The sequence below is a fragment of the Tenrec ecaudatus genome, chromosome 3 (genome assembly GCF_050624435.1).
Source record: "Tenrec ecaudatus isolate mTenEca1 chromosome 3, mTenEca1.hap1, whole genome shotgun sequence".
Taxonomy (NCBI): domain Eukaryota; kingdom Metazoa; phylum Chordata; class Mammalia; order Afrosoricida; family Tenrecidae; genus Tenrec; species Tenrec ecaudatus.
In genome coordinates, this window is record NC_134532.1 from 138,691,108 (window position 1) to 138,704,496 (window position 13,389).

The 13,389-nt window shown below is 47.4% G+C and overlaps 1 non-coding gene across 1 annotated transcript; it reads right to left on the minus strand.

Annotated features, from left to right (window-relative positions):
* Window positions 1-12,662: 12,662 nt before the first annotated feature.
* On the minus strand, window positions 12,663-12,769 carry LOC142443997 (U6 spliceosomal RNA). Its single transcript, XR_012783694.1, has one exon. It is a non-coding gene; the product is annotated as a U6 spliceosomal RNA (small nuclear RNA).
* Between the last annotated feature and the right edge of the window lie 620 nt (window positions 12,770-13,389).

A 13,389-nucleotide genomic window follows, 5' to 3' on the forward strand; every position in this document is an offset into this window, starting at 1 on the left:
CACTGGGTCAGTGGGTTCTAAGTGCCAGTTTTTAGATGAGGAGAGCAAGTACCAATCACTTTCATGACCCAGGGATCTTTTTCACCATATCAAAGAACAAAGCAAACCATTTAATTGTTTCCAACTTAAAGTGATCCCATGTCTGTAGAGCAGAACTAGGCTTTCAAGTCGGTGGCCCTTTACACTCAGATCGTCAAACCTTTCTTCTGAGGCACATGAGGTGCATTTAAGCAACACGCCTTTTCTTTTTTAAAAAAAAATCATTTTATTGGGGGCTCATACAATTCTTATCACTATCCATACATACATCCATTGTGTCAAGCGCATATGTACATTTGTTGCCATCATTTTCAAAACATTTGCATTCCCCCTCCCTCCCTGCTCCTCCCTACCTCATGAACCCTTCATAATTCATACATTGTTATTATTTTATGATATGTTACACTGTTCGACATCTCCCCCAGCCCTCTTTTCTGCTGTCCCTCCCCCAGGGAGGAGGCTATACTATACATAGATTCTTGTAATCAGTTCCCCCTTTCTATCCCATGTTCCCTCTACCCTCCATGCATTGCCACTCTCACCACTGGTCCTGGAGGAGTCATCTGTCCTGGATTCCCTGTGTTTCCAGTTGCTATCTGTACCAATGGACATCCTCTGGTCCAGCCAGATTTGTAAAGTAGAATTGGGATCATGATAGTGGGGGGAAGAAGTATTTAAGAACTAGAGGAAAGTTGTATGTCTCTTTGTTGATACCCTGCACACTGCCTGGCTCATCTCCTTCCCACAACCCTTCAGTAAGGGGGTGTCCGGTTGGCTGCTGATAGACTTTGAGTCTCCACTCTGCACTCACCCATTACTGATGGGCTTTGAGTCTCCACTTTGCACTCACCCACATTTACAATGATATGATTTTTTGTTCCTTGATGCTTGATACCTACTCCCTTTGACAGCTCATGGTCACACAGGCTGGTATGTTTCTTCCATGTGGTCTTTGTTGCTTCTGAACTAGATGGCCACTTGTTTATCTTTGAGCCTCCAAGACCTCAGATACCATATCTTTTGATAGCCGGGAACCATCAGCTTTCTTCACCACATTTGCTTATGCACACGTTTGCCTTCATTGATTGTATGAGGAAGGTGGGCACCCACTGATATGATTTTTAGTTCTTTGATGTCTGACAACTTGTCCCTTCTACACCTCATGGTCAGACAGACTGGTGTGCTTCTTCCATGTGGGCTTTGATGCTTCTCAGCTAGATGGCCGCTTGTTTATCTTCAAACCTTTAAGACCCCAGATGCTATATTTTTGATAGCCGGGCACCATTAGCTTTCTTCACCACATTTGCTTATGCACACGTTTGTCTTCAGTGATGAGTAGCCATTAGCTTAGCTGTTGGAATCAACTTTGCCCCAGCTGAAGAATGTGCCTCTGGGAGAGTTAAGACAGAGTGGATGAGTGGACTGAGCTGCTGAAGCTGTACTGCCTTTTGGGAAACAAATGCAAAATCAACAGAAAGAGCACAGAATGATGCGTTTCTTGCTTACTGTTATTTCCCCAGGACACCGTGCAGTGCCTGGAGCAGAGTGGATACTCCGGGGATATTTACTGAATGCATTTGCATTTGAGCATGCACTGATACACCTGCACCAGAGAGGACATGGTGTTTACCTGATGGTTTAAAAGAAAACGATACACTTTTAAGCAACTTTCTTCCTTTTTCTACCTTGCAGTCAGAATTGAACTTCAAGCTACCAAGAGTCTGTTCTTTTTTTTTTTTTTTTTCCAAGAGTCTGTTCTAACTTTGACCAGACACATAAATATTTGACAAGTTGTGTGTGTGTGTTTGTGTGTGTGTGTGTGTGTGTGTGAGAGAGAGAGAGAGAGAGAGAGAGAGAGACATGCATAGCTCACATAGCAAATGGGTGGGTTCAGATACCAAGAATTTCTTTGGGCGAAATGGAAGAGCAAAACATTTTCAGCTCAAAACATATTTTCATTAAAATAAAATGTAAGCAAAATTTATTTGAAGTGATGTATGCCACTCTCTAAGGCATATGGGATACAAGGATAATACCATGTAATATATGGGAAAGAAGACTTTAAAATATCCATTTCATCACATAGGAGACTTCTGTGTGTTCGCTGACCCTATCAGAGGATCTGCAATGCCAAACATAGATTTCCAGCAAGATTTCCTTGGGGACAAATATTTGGGAGGATACTAAAATAAGACCATCAGCCAACCCTTACATGGCTTTACTGGGGCCTTCTATTGTTGGAAGATTTCCTCTCTCTAACCCAGATTTGGGAGCCTGTTTCTGAGCTCCCTCTCCAGGTTTGCCTCCAACTGCTTGCTCTTAGCACCTGGAAAGATTCTGAGATGTGAAGAACTTTGTATCTTCAGAAGTCCTTTGTAGTAAACTAATTTCTGGAGCCTCATGGGCTCTGAGAGGCTAGCATCTGAAACCTCTTCCCAGGGTAGGGTGGGTGGATGGGGTGGGAGCCGATGAGGGGAGGGGCTGAAGCCCACTTCTTCTTAACTTGCTGCCAAAGGGTACAATGAACCTGTTTCCTCTAGGCCACTTCCTCCCCCTCAGCCTAAAACAAGGGGTCAGAATGGTCTTTGAGTCCTAGTCTCAATTAGCCCCCCTGTTTCAAAGCCAACTTCCAATGACCAGTTCCTTTTTCCAAGGAGATTTTGTGTGGCCTGTGTGTGTGGTGGTGGTGGTGGTGCCAAGGGTCATGAACAAATCTGAAATCCAAGGAGGCAGGAGGAATTCAAGTTCAAATCCCAGGCCCCTTACATAAAGCTAGCAATGAAAAGACCACCCACCCACCCACCCCTCTCTGGGAACCCTGGGGATGCTCCTAGGGATAAAGATGAGCTTTTCTGAGCCTGTAAATCAGTGCTTCTCAACCTTCCTAAGGCCTCAACCCTTTCATACAGTTCCTCATGTTGTTATGACCCCCAACCATAAAATTATTTTCTTTGCTACTTCATAACTGTAATTTTGCTACTGTTAGGAATTGGAAAACCCCTGTGAAAGGGTCATTCACTCCCAGAGGGGTCGCGACCCACAGACTGAGAACTGCTGTGATAAATATTTACAGTCTCAGAAACCCTGAAGGCGCAGTCCTACTCTGTCCTATAGGGTCGCTATGAGTGAGTGGCCTCTCTCTGCTCTGTGCCTCCCCAGATCAAAGGGGAATCCATTCTGCCCCTTGTAATGGCTTTTATGTCCACTCCCTTTTCTTCACTTTATACCAGCCACCCCGTGGCCCCTAGGAAAGTATGAAGCCTAGGAAAGTATGGTGTTGGTGCGTCGTCTGGAATCTTTTACCCCTCTAACCAAGACAGGGCTATCAGTCACTGGGCTAAGCTCCACAGCAGACATCCAGTCTTACTTTACTGAAGCCCCGGGCAGCTGGATAGAACACCCAGTTTCCCTTTCAGAGGCTGCTTCCTGAATCTGCCTCCCCCACTTGATATTGGCCCAAAGGAGGCCCCTTTCAGGAGCAGGATCCATGAAGACACGGGAGAATGTGAGAAACCTGCTTCTTTGTGGTGGAAAGGTCCAGATCTGACACAGAACGACGTCCTGGTCTGGGAAGTTTCCAAGAATGGCTTTTGGACTCTGCTCTGCGGTCCCACCTCCAGGCAGGGGCTGAAATGCTCTCCCAGAATGCCTGGAAAAGCTGCACCACAGAGCCTTACTATCCTCTATTAGCCTGTGTACTATGCTGTCCACTGCCACCAGCCAATTGAGACTCACCTCGACTCTCTCTGGGGTTTCCGCGTCTGTAAATCTTTATACGAGCAGGTAGTGCCACCTTTCTCCCACGGAGCAGCTGCTAGGTTTGAACTGATGACCTCGTGGGTCTTCTGCTTACCCAGTAGCACCACGGGCTGCTTGGGCTGGGTCTTGGCATGAGGAGAGAGAAGAGACTATTCCTCCCATAGCTTCCTAGAAATAAAGGGTGCAGGATTTGGGGGCGGGTGACTGAAGTCCCCTTTGAATCACAGACAACTGTTATAGTGCGATATTTCAGGATTCGTCTTACTGAAAAGGGCGAGTAAAAAATAAGTCATTGGATTGCACGATTCTGCCATCCTCCCCCCTACCAGGGGCTTCTGGAAACAAGTTCAAGCTCCTCTGAGTCTTGCACTTTCTGGGTCTTCCTGTCTACTGCTGCAAAGGCAGACTGAGGGAGGGCAGGGGCCTGCCTGTGAGGGGTGGCTTTAGTGGTTGGACTCGCTACCTGGGTGAGGCTGAGGCGGGGGCCATGGCAGTACGCTGGTGGGATTTGCTTCTTGAGTTGTTATTTTCAGTCCTGAGGAAGCCCCTTTGCGGATTTTGCAAAGGTCCTCCCTGCCCGCCACCCACAGAGAAGCAGGCACTGCTGGACCCAGAGCCTTCCAGGAAGATCTTAGGAGGTGGCTGTTGCCTTTGTCCCACCAGCTGCCCCTGGTTTGTTTGGAGACTGGGCACCTTGCGGGCTCTCTTCTCTGCGTCCCTTCCAAGGTTTGCATTGACCGGAAGTCAATTGACCGGCCTGCGAGTCTCGGGAACTTCGCAGAGCGTCCCACTCTCTGTTTCACGGTCTCTGACTGCTTCTGGGAGGTCGCGGCGGAAGCCTTTGGAGAGCGCGACAAAGCGAGAGGTGCCGCGTTCTTCTCGCAGCGCTGGTTCTGCCTTGGGTGCAGATTCCGTGTGAGCCTGGCCTGGCGGGCGAGCCCTGGTGACTGAGGACCTGTCGCTGTACCTCAGGCCAGCTCCCAGGTGGCTGGAGCAGGGGGGCTCCACTCTTGGGTCGCTGCGGGCAGCCTGACCATGGGAACCTTCAGGCAGGAGGACAGAGTACCCCACCCGCCGCTGCCGCCACGTGGGCGCGGCCACTCGGTCTGCTAGGCGGCCCCGGACGACAAGAGTGGGGTGGAGAAGCTGGCGTGGCCCAGAGCCCCCGCCCCTCGGGCCCAGAGCCTGGCGGGGCTCAGAAGAATGGGTCGCCAGGTCGGAGGCCAGCAGTTACCTTCGCCTTCCTTTCCCACCTGCCCGGGTTTAGCCGGAGCTAAGGAGCTCCCCTACGACCCCCGCCCCCCCACGAGACCAGCACGCGCGAGGATCCCCTCGGGGAACCCAAGTCCCCGCCCGCGTCCCTTCCTTCACTCTCGGCGCTGGCCGGGGCAGCTGAGAGTTCTAGATTCCTGCTCCGGCGGCGCCCGGCGCTCCCTCCTCGCTCCCCAGCCCGCGCGCCCCTGCCGGAGGCTGGAATCCACCCAGCGGACAAGATCCCAGCTCGTCCGCGTCGCCCTCGGTCCCCTGCAGGTCGCGCGCGCGCGCACGTGTGTGTGTGTGTGTGTGTTCCACTCAGAGCGCAGGCTCCCAGCCCCGGCGGTGGCCCCCGCGGCCTGCGTGTCCCCTGCGGGCGGGCGAGGCCTTCGGTGGGGCTGGGTCCTAAGTGCCTCGGTCTCCCCGGGGTGGGGTCTGGGATTCCTTTGTGCGCTCCCTCGCCGCCGCCTCCTCCGGGGCCTGCGGGGCCGCCGAGCTGCAGCGCGGGGACGTCGGAAGGCCGAGTCGCCCCGCCTCGTGCTCCGGTGCCCGGCCATCCCCAGAGTCCGGCGGGCGGGTCCCCGGTCCGGAGCCCGGCCGAGCGGCCAGCGCCTTTGCGCTCGGGCCAGCGTTTCCGTTTTCTCTGGCCCTCGCTCGGCTGTCGCACGAAACCAGAACGGCAGCTACAGTTCGGCTGGCCCCGACCCCTCCCCACGCCCCGGTTCAAGAGTGTGGTTAGAGACGTGTGCGCACACGTGCGCGCGCCCACCACACACACACACACACACACACACACACACACACACACACACGCACACGCACACGCGCACGCGCGCAGCTAGGTCTCTCCCTTCCCTGTCTCCCCCAGTGGCTCCCACCAGGTATGTTCTAGAACAGTTACAGATTGCTAGCGCCGTCCGCCAGCTGTCCTGAACATCAGTTACAAATCTCCGCGAGGGACCCAAACATCTGTTCGGGCACAGAGGCTGGGAGGCGGAGGCGGCTGGTGGCGCGCGGTGGGGACGTCCCGCCAGCGCGGCACCAGGGGAGAGGGCCAGGCCTGCAGCAAAGGGGTTTCCAGCTGGCTGGTCCCCCAGAAGAATGCCGGAAAGGCGTACACGCGGCGGAGGCATCCCGCCCCTCCCCAGCGCCCCCACTTGCGTTCTCTCCCCACCCCACCAGGGCTAGCCCCCCACAAGGCACCAGCATTGTGGGCGCAGGGGCGGGGTGGGGGGTCGGGGAGAGGACAGCGAGGGTGGAAGAGCGCAGCGCGGTGGTGGTGCTCCGAGGCCAGAGGCAGGTCGAGTCCGGGTGCCGCAGGATGTGGGCACGACAGGCCCGCCTTCATTTCCAAAATGTATTTATATTACTTATTTATGTTTACTAGGGGATACGATCTCAGGGAGGAAATCGATTCAAACAAAAGGATGCGCACGCAAGCAGCTATTTGAATATACTCCTCTTGGGCGCTTTGTCTAAGAACGCTTTAAGTTTCAGGAAGCCCCATCCTGGGTCCGCGCGTTCCCAGACCCGGCTGGGCTGCGGGGCGAGGTGTTTCCCAAGTTACCTCTGTCGCTGACAAAGTCTCACTGGGTTTCTCTGCGGAAACCAGGGCTCTGCCATTTGCGGGGCGGTTCCCGAAGCCCCGCCGGCCTTTCTGGCCAGGTGCTAGGTGGGCATGACAAGCCCTTGGGGACTTGGTTGGTGGAGGCTCCTGGGAACAATGGCTCATTAAGAAAAAACCTTAATGTCTCATGGACTATGGAGGAGCCAGTCATTTTTCTTTTCCTTTTTCTGATTCCATTCAGAGCTAACGTTACTAATGGTTAATACAATGTAGTTAGCGACTGTAATATGGGACGGCGCGGTCCCAATAAATGTCACAAGATATAAGACCCCAAAACACGTACCCGGCGACTGTCTGCGGGACTCTATTGCTCCCCGTTTTGGCTACGGATGCACTAAACTAACCTGTTAACACGCACCAGAGTGCATCCCTATAATAACCTCTTCAATCATTTATTAAAAGTCGTGTCAAGTAGGCCCGAATAATTCATCTCTATGCAAATACATCAATGTCAGGCCATTAGTGTATTGCTCAGGTTTTTATTAAAGTGCATTCTTTTTAATTCAGCCCCGTAAAATACGAGCCCCATTGCTCAAGAATTATAGCAACTATTAGAGTAACATATGGGCAACATGCACTCAGAAAATAAAAACCAACAGATAAAGTGGCAGGGTCACACCGGCGGGAGCAAACACTTAACAAAATGGCTGTGGGGTAATAGATTTTTCTTCCCGGGTCTCTGGCGAGCGGGTGTTCTGGGCAGCACCACCTTGGAAAAGGCAGTATCAAAGTTATTCCGTCTGGTTCCAACCCCAGTACCAGCTTCGTCCAGGAAGGAGGTGGGGAGCTTCCAGAGGACCTAGGTGTCGGGCTTCCACCTCGCTGTTGGCCAGAACAAACTAGAAAAAAGGTTCCACTTGACTTTCCTTAAAGCAAACCTGGCTTGAGGAATTTCCATTTTGGGCTTGTGGCTGAAATCTCTCTCATCCTGCCTCTCTCTCACTTCCTTCTCAGTCCACACAACCACCCCGGAGCCTCAGGGCAGCGTCAGTATTTTCTGGAAGGATCCTCTCGCCCAGCCTGGGTCAGGAGAAGCACAGAACAGAGTTCAGGAAGGCACAGAACAGAGTGGCAGGGTGACACATTTCCCCGCTCACTGGCTGAAGCCTAGAGTAAAGCTTTGTATTGAAATCAATCTGTGGTCCAATAATAAGGCGAGCTCCTTTTAGCTGTAGTTGCAGAAGAAACAGAAGCCCTCCCCACCCCCACCCCTTTTTTAACCCCTGGGTTAGAACACTTTGGACAGGACCTTGCAGCTTTATGTACTCAGGAAAGGTGGGGCGGAGCCGGCAGTACTTCCTGAGCAACTGAAGAGAGAGCAAGTGTGAGGGCAGAGAGGGCGGAAGGAGGCAGGGGATAGATAGACCTTTCCGAAGCTGACAAATCCACTGGAGAAGTCAGTAGCATCAAATTCAGTTTTTTATTTTTAATTGCCGTTAGAGGAATCAATTTCCAGAGGCCTAAAAATAAGCCTCAAATCCAAAACACAACACAGCCCAGCGAAAAAGCCGGGGGTGGAATCCTAAGAACAATCTCCCAGTTTTAATGAGAGAGTCGCCTACATCCTCATCACCCCAGCATGGTAATTGAGCAGATCTATTAACTTGTTACACTAGATTTGTTTAAAGAGACTATTACACAGTCATTTAATCAATTTGTTACACTGGAGGTCCTGACTTATGAGACACTTGCCTTATGATTCCTTAATGACTGAATTAATTTGTTTTAATAAAACCAACATTGTGTACAAGTACATTTCTAGAAATGCAATTTTGGAGACAGAACAGTCCAATGCTTCATCTGATTAGGTCCTTTCTATGGTTTATCAAAGTCTGTAGTTTCTGACATAGCTGTTTGTAAGGAGTATTTTTCTTTTTTATAGTGCCATTAATTTAATATGGATCATTAGTTCTTTATACACATGCATGTTCTGACAAATGTACCCAATGAATAATGCAGCTAATGTGCTTAGACCCAAATGTATCACATCATAAACAGAGACCTCTGCAAAAATAATAACAACGGAAGAAGACACCAGCTCCCTGCCACTGTGAGTACCACCAAGGCAGCATTGGGGGTGATCCTTAAGTCTTGCTTTGCAGAGCAAGACGTATTTGGCCCCAGAATTATATCAACATAACCAGCTGGGTCTAACTAGGTAGTGAGCACAAATAGATTTATGGTGAATTAAGGTTGTCTTGAGAGCAGATGCAGGACAAGAAAATCGGTTTTGCTCTTGATGAAAACTGACGTGTGTGGAATAAAATGTAAATAAACAGAAAGTCCCCAAGAAAAGGAACTTGATGCTATTGATTATGTGAAATAATTAGGACATTACAAATGATAATGTACTACAAATAGTTGGCATTTGTGGCTTGATTTTCTTTTGCAAGAAGAAAAGGGTTTAGGTTCTCAAATGCCTTTTGAAAAATGGAGCATGATCCAAGGAACAATAAAAAATTAATGAAGGAGCGATTGAAATGATCAGCTTGCAACCAATAACTTATATAAATGATAACTGAATGAGCCCCACAGCAGAGGTAACCATCTGAGCTTAGAGGACTACAGGGTGGAGTGATGGCCCCACATGATTGTTAGAGACTTGAGGTAGTTCTGCATAAAGTGAACAACTACACACAGAAGCCAAATATTGACTAAGTAGCCGGACAATTATACAGGGCAAAGGGAGGAGCTGGATGTATTTCCAATAACGGATGTTAATAAGAATTTTTAGAAGAATGCCGGACAAGCAGATGTTTGAAAGAGGTCTTACTTTGGTTCAAGATTCCAGTGTGTAACACAAACTAGCAGTGGATTTGAATGCATTCCCACCCTCCTTCTGGTTTCTCTTTTGAAACTGAAATAGACACCTAAGTTGGTGAATGGAATTTAGCTAAGTAAACCAAACAGATATGTAAACAAAAAAGTAAAAACAAAAAACGGTATGGTTGTCTTTACTCTATCAGGACTAGTGATCATTATTTCATAACAATGAAACTCAGTTTAGAGTTATAGGCATGTAAAGGGACTTGATAGCCTCCTAGGTTGGAGAAAACAAACAAACAAACAAACAAACAAACAAACAAACTCAGAAAATATTTCAGTAAGAGACACAAAAATAAGATGTAGTTTTAGGCAGTGGTTATGGTTAAACAATGTGATAGGCATCTAAGACTGGAAGTTTCTGAAACTAACCTTCCAAACACTTGGTTCTGTTGGTAAAATAGGCATGTGAGTCAGTCACCCTGAAGTTTGTGGGCAACATGAAAGATGCCACTGGAGGATTGCTTCTTGAAGCATAAACATTTGTTAAAGAAGGAGGAATTTTAGAAATCCTCCAGTTCTTCAGTTTTGACATTTTCACTAGCTACATTTATCTTTTTCTGTTCACTATAGCCCAGTGATTTCTCTGCCTGAGACAGGGAAGTTTATGATGATAAATCAGGGCTGCTTAATTAGATTCATCTTTTCTTCATTTTAATGTTACTTGGAAATATATTTCTTTAGTTTATAAAAATGAATAATTTAATCACTGTCTGGTATAAAATAAGTGGTTTGATACCAAAAAATCAATGTTGGGTGCTTTCTGGAATTGTTTCATTTATTCTCAATTCTTTATGAAGTGTCTTACCTTCTTGCTGTGACAAATGAGTTTTATGCATTTCTTCCTATTTGTAAGTGGCTAATGCAAAATATATTTGCTATTTATTGCAAAGTAAATGAATTTGACCTTTTGCTCGTTTCACCAGATGCTATTTCTGACTATCCCAAAAAGCCTGTTTAAAGTCAACAACATTAAGCATTGGAGGTCACAAGACCAATTCAAGGTCATTTTAATACTGGCAAAAGGTTAATTAGATAACTACATTAAGCAAGAATAGACTTTTACTCAACTTCATCTGGATAAGCATAGACAAGCCTACCTTAACTTTCAAAATTTCCTTAGAGATTCTAGCTAATTTCTTAGAACGGTAAAATTAACTTTCTGTAAATATGCTTTAAGCATTGGCCTTTTCCAGTTCTAATAATATCTGTCATTTATTGGAGCTTCGTGTGTACTGGGTACTATGCGTATGGAGCGTGCTTTAGGAACAGCATCTTCTGCACTCCTCTCAATAGCTTTATGAAGTGGGCACCTCTGTTTACCTTCACAAGGTAACTTTTTTTTTTAGTCCCCATTCTGTTGCATGCTGGACCTGATCTGGTTTGCAACATTTTCTGTATTTTTGTTTTGTTTTGTTTGTTCACATTAGGACGTATTTCAGAGATGTCATTGGAGGTCCCCCTCATGAAGTTGTGTTACATGTTTTTATGTGTTTTGGTAAGTGAAACCCAGGATTGATGAATTTATAAGGGCAGCAAGTAGAATAAGGACTTTTTTGGGAGGTGGGGGTGGTGGGCCTGGTGGGGGTGGGGGTAGGTAAAAGGGAGCCGATGTCAAGGAGACTAGGAAGAAAGAGTGGTTGGAAACTGGTTGTGGTAGCCATTGCGCAATTCTGCTGGATGTGATTGAACTATGGAGTGATGTTGTATATGTATTGACTCCCAATTAAAAATAAATCTTCAAAAGGTAACTGTTTAAAGGTTGTTTCTGGATTTTCAGAGCAGAACCCTCCTTTACAGTTGGTTTTCCTGGTGGCTGATTTGTTTTTCAGACTCTATACCTCTGCATTGCATTGTTTCCTGCTTGCTAGTCTTTTGCCTTCTCTCTTAGGTGGGACTAAACCTGTGAAGGGGAAAATACATATAATGGCTTGGTCTTTCTTTGTCCAGAACACTTTTCCCCCTCCCTGGCCCCAGAAATTCAACTTTCAGGAATACGTGAAGGCCACGATTACAGCGCCAATCTTCTCACAAGCCCGTGTCTGTTGTCAGGATGTTCATTATACACCATGGGTGATTTTCTTCAGGGGAATGATCTGGACTCAGAGAGGTGATGGAAGTTCCCTGTCCTGCTTTCCAGACCACCTTCTCCGCCTTTTCATGCCCATGGGACTGGCCAGGCTTAACGAGAAAGGGGACAAGCAAGGTCAACGAGGTGTAGCACAATGCGGGCACCTAGCTTCGGCATGGCTTTCTTCTTATTTCCATGACAAAAGAGGACGAGGTAATGAATATACCCACCACTCACATTCTGGAAACACTGAGGTTTCCAACAAAAGATATAAGGCTCATAAATTAAATGATAAAAATCCCAGATCTGCTTTAGGGGCTGCCATGAAAATATATTACTCGTCAATCACTGTTTGCTAAACATTCCAACTACAGTGATCTGACTGACCAGAGAGACAAAAAAATCCCAGTTTCAACTTTTCTTTTCTTTCCAGAGTCTAAGAGAGCTAATTAAATGGCTCTTGGCCAGCACGGTTTAGCTCTTGGTCCTTATCAACAGACTGGGTGCTTTGATGAGACAACACCGATGTCTCCAACCCCAAACCAAACCAACTGCCCTTGAGTCAATTCTCACTCATGGAGACCCCAGATAGGAAAAAAAGATAACTCCATATTTCTCCAACAAGGAGTCTGGTAGTTTTGAACCACTAACCTTGTGGTTGGCTGTCTAATGCTTACTTGTCAACACCACCACGGCTCCTCGTTTGATATCCCTAGTTTAGGTAAATTCTATGACAAGATGTTCCAATTGTGAGATCTAACCATAAAATTACAAGAGAGAATTTGTCCCTTGTAATGGTTCTGGATTCCTTTCTTAGGGCTTCTTCTAGTTCTACTTTGTGATTCTTTTTTTGGTACCTAGACCCAACTTTTTGTCTTTCCTATGGTGGTGTAGTGGTTGTGCATTATGCTGCTGATTGCAAGGTCAATGGTTCAAAGCCACCAGTCCCTTGGTAGGAGAAAGATGGGGCTTTCTACTCCCTTAAAGAGCTACAGTTTCTGAAACCCACAGGGACAACTCTACTCTGTCCTGTAGGGTTGCCCAGAGTTGGCGTCGAATCCATGGCAGTGTGTTTGGTTTTGAGTGTTGGTATAGGGCTTTTTTTTTTTTTTTTTGCGTGTCATCCTTGCGCAGGGGCCATGCTAATCTTCTCTGTATCGTTCCAATTTTAGTATATGTGTTGCCGAAGCGAGCATGGTATAGGGCTTTTAAGAGCCCTCGTGGCTAATGAGTTACAAGTTCAGCTGCTAACTGTGAGTCTACACCCGGAATGAGTTACTGTCCCTGAAACCCACAGGGATGCCACTACTACCCTGTCCTATGAGTCAGAATTGATTGGTGACTGAGAGTTAAAAACAAAAACTTTTCAATGGGGCTTTGAAAAAAAACACAGTGATTTTATGAAGCAATGTGTCTTACACTCTTTAGACTAATGTCATGGCCCAGGTTGCGTATGAAAGGGTAGCATCTTGTGACTTTATGTTTTGATGCATACTAAATTAAATAAGATGCTATGTAGTGTTCTGAACAAACGGCATGGCCTACAATTAGTGCTTCAGAAACAGCAACCAGTTGCTGTCAACGAGATTCCAATTCATGCTGACCCATGTGAGTATCGCTGTACTCCTCCAGGATTTTCAACGACGGTTTTTGGGGATGTAGATCACCAGGTTTTCTTCCAAGTTGATTGCCAGGTTTTCTTCCTTGGTGGAGGCCAACCGCCCACCTTTCAGTTAGCAGCTGAGTGTGTCGACCAGAAGCACCATGGAGGGACTAAAAAGCTGTCACGAATACTGATGCTTTTGTTAATATGACT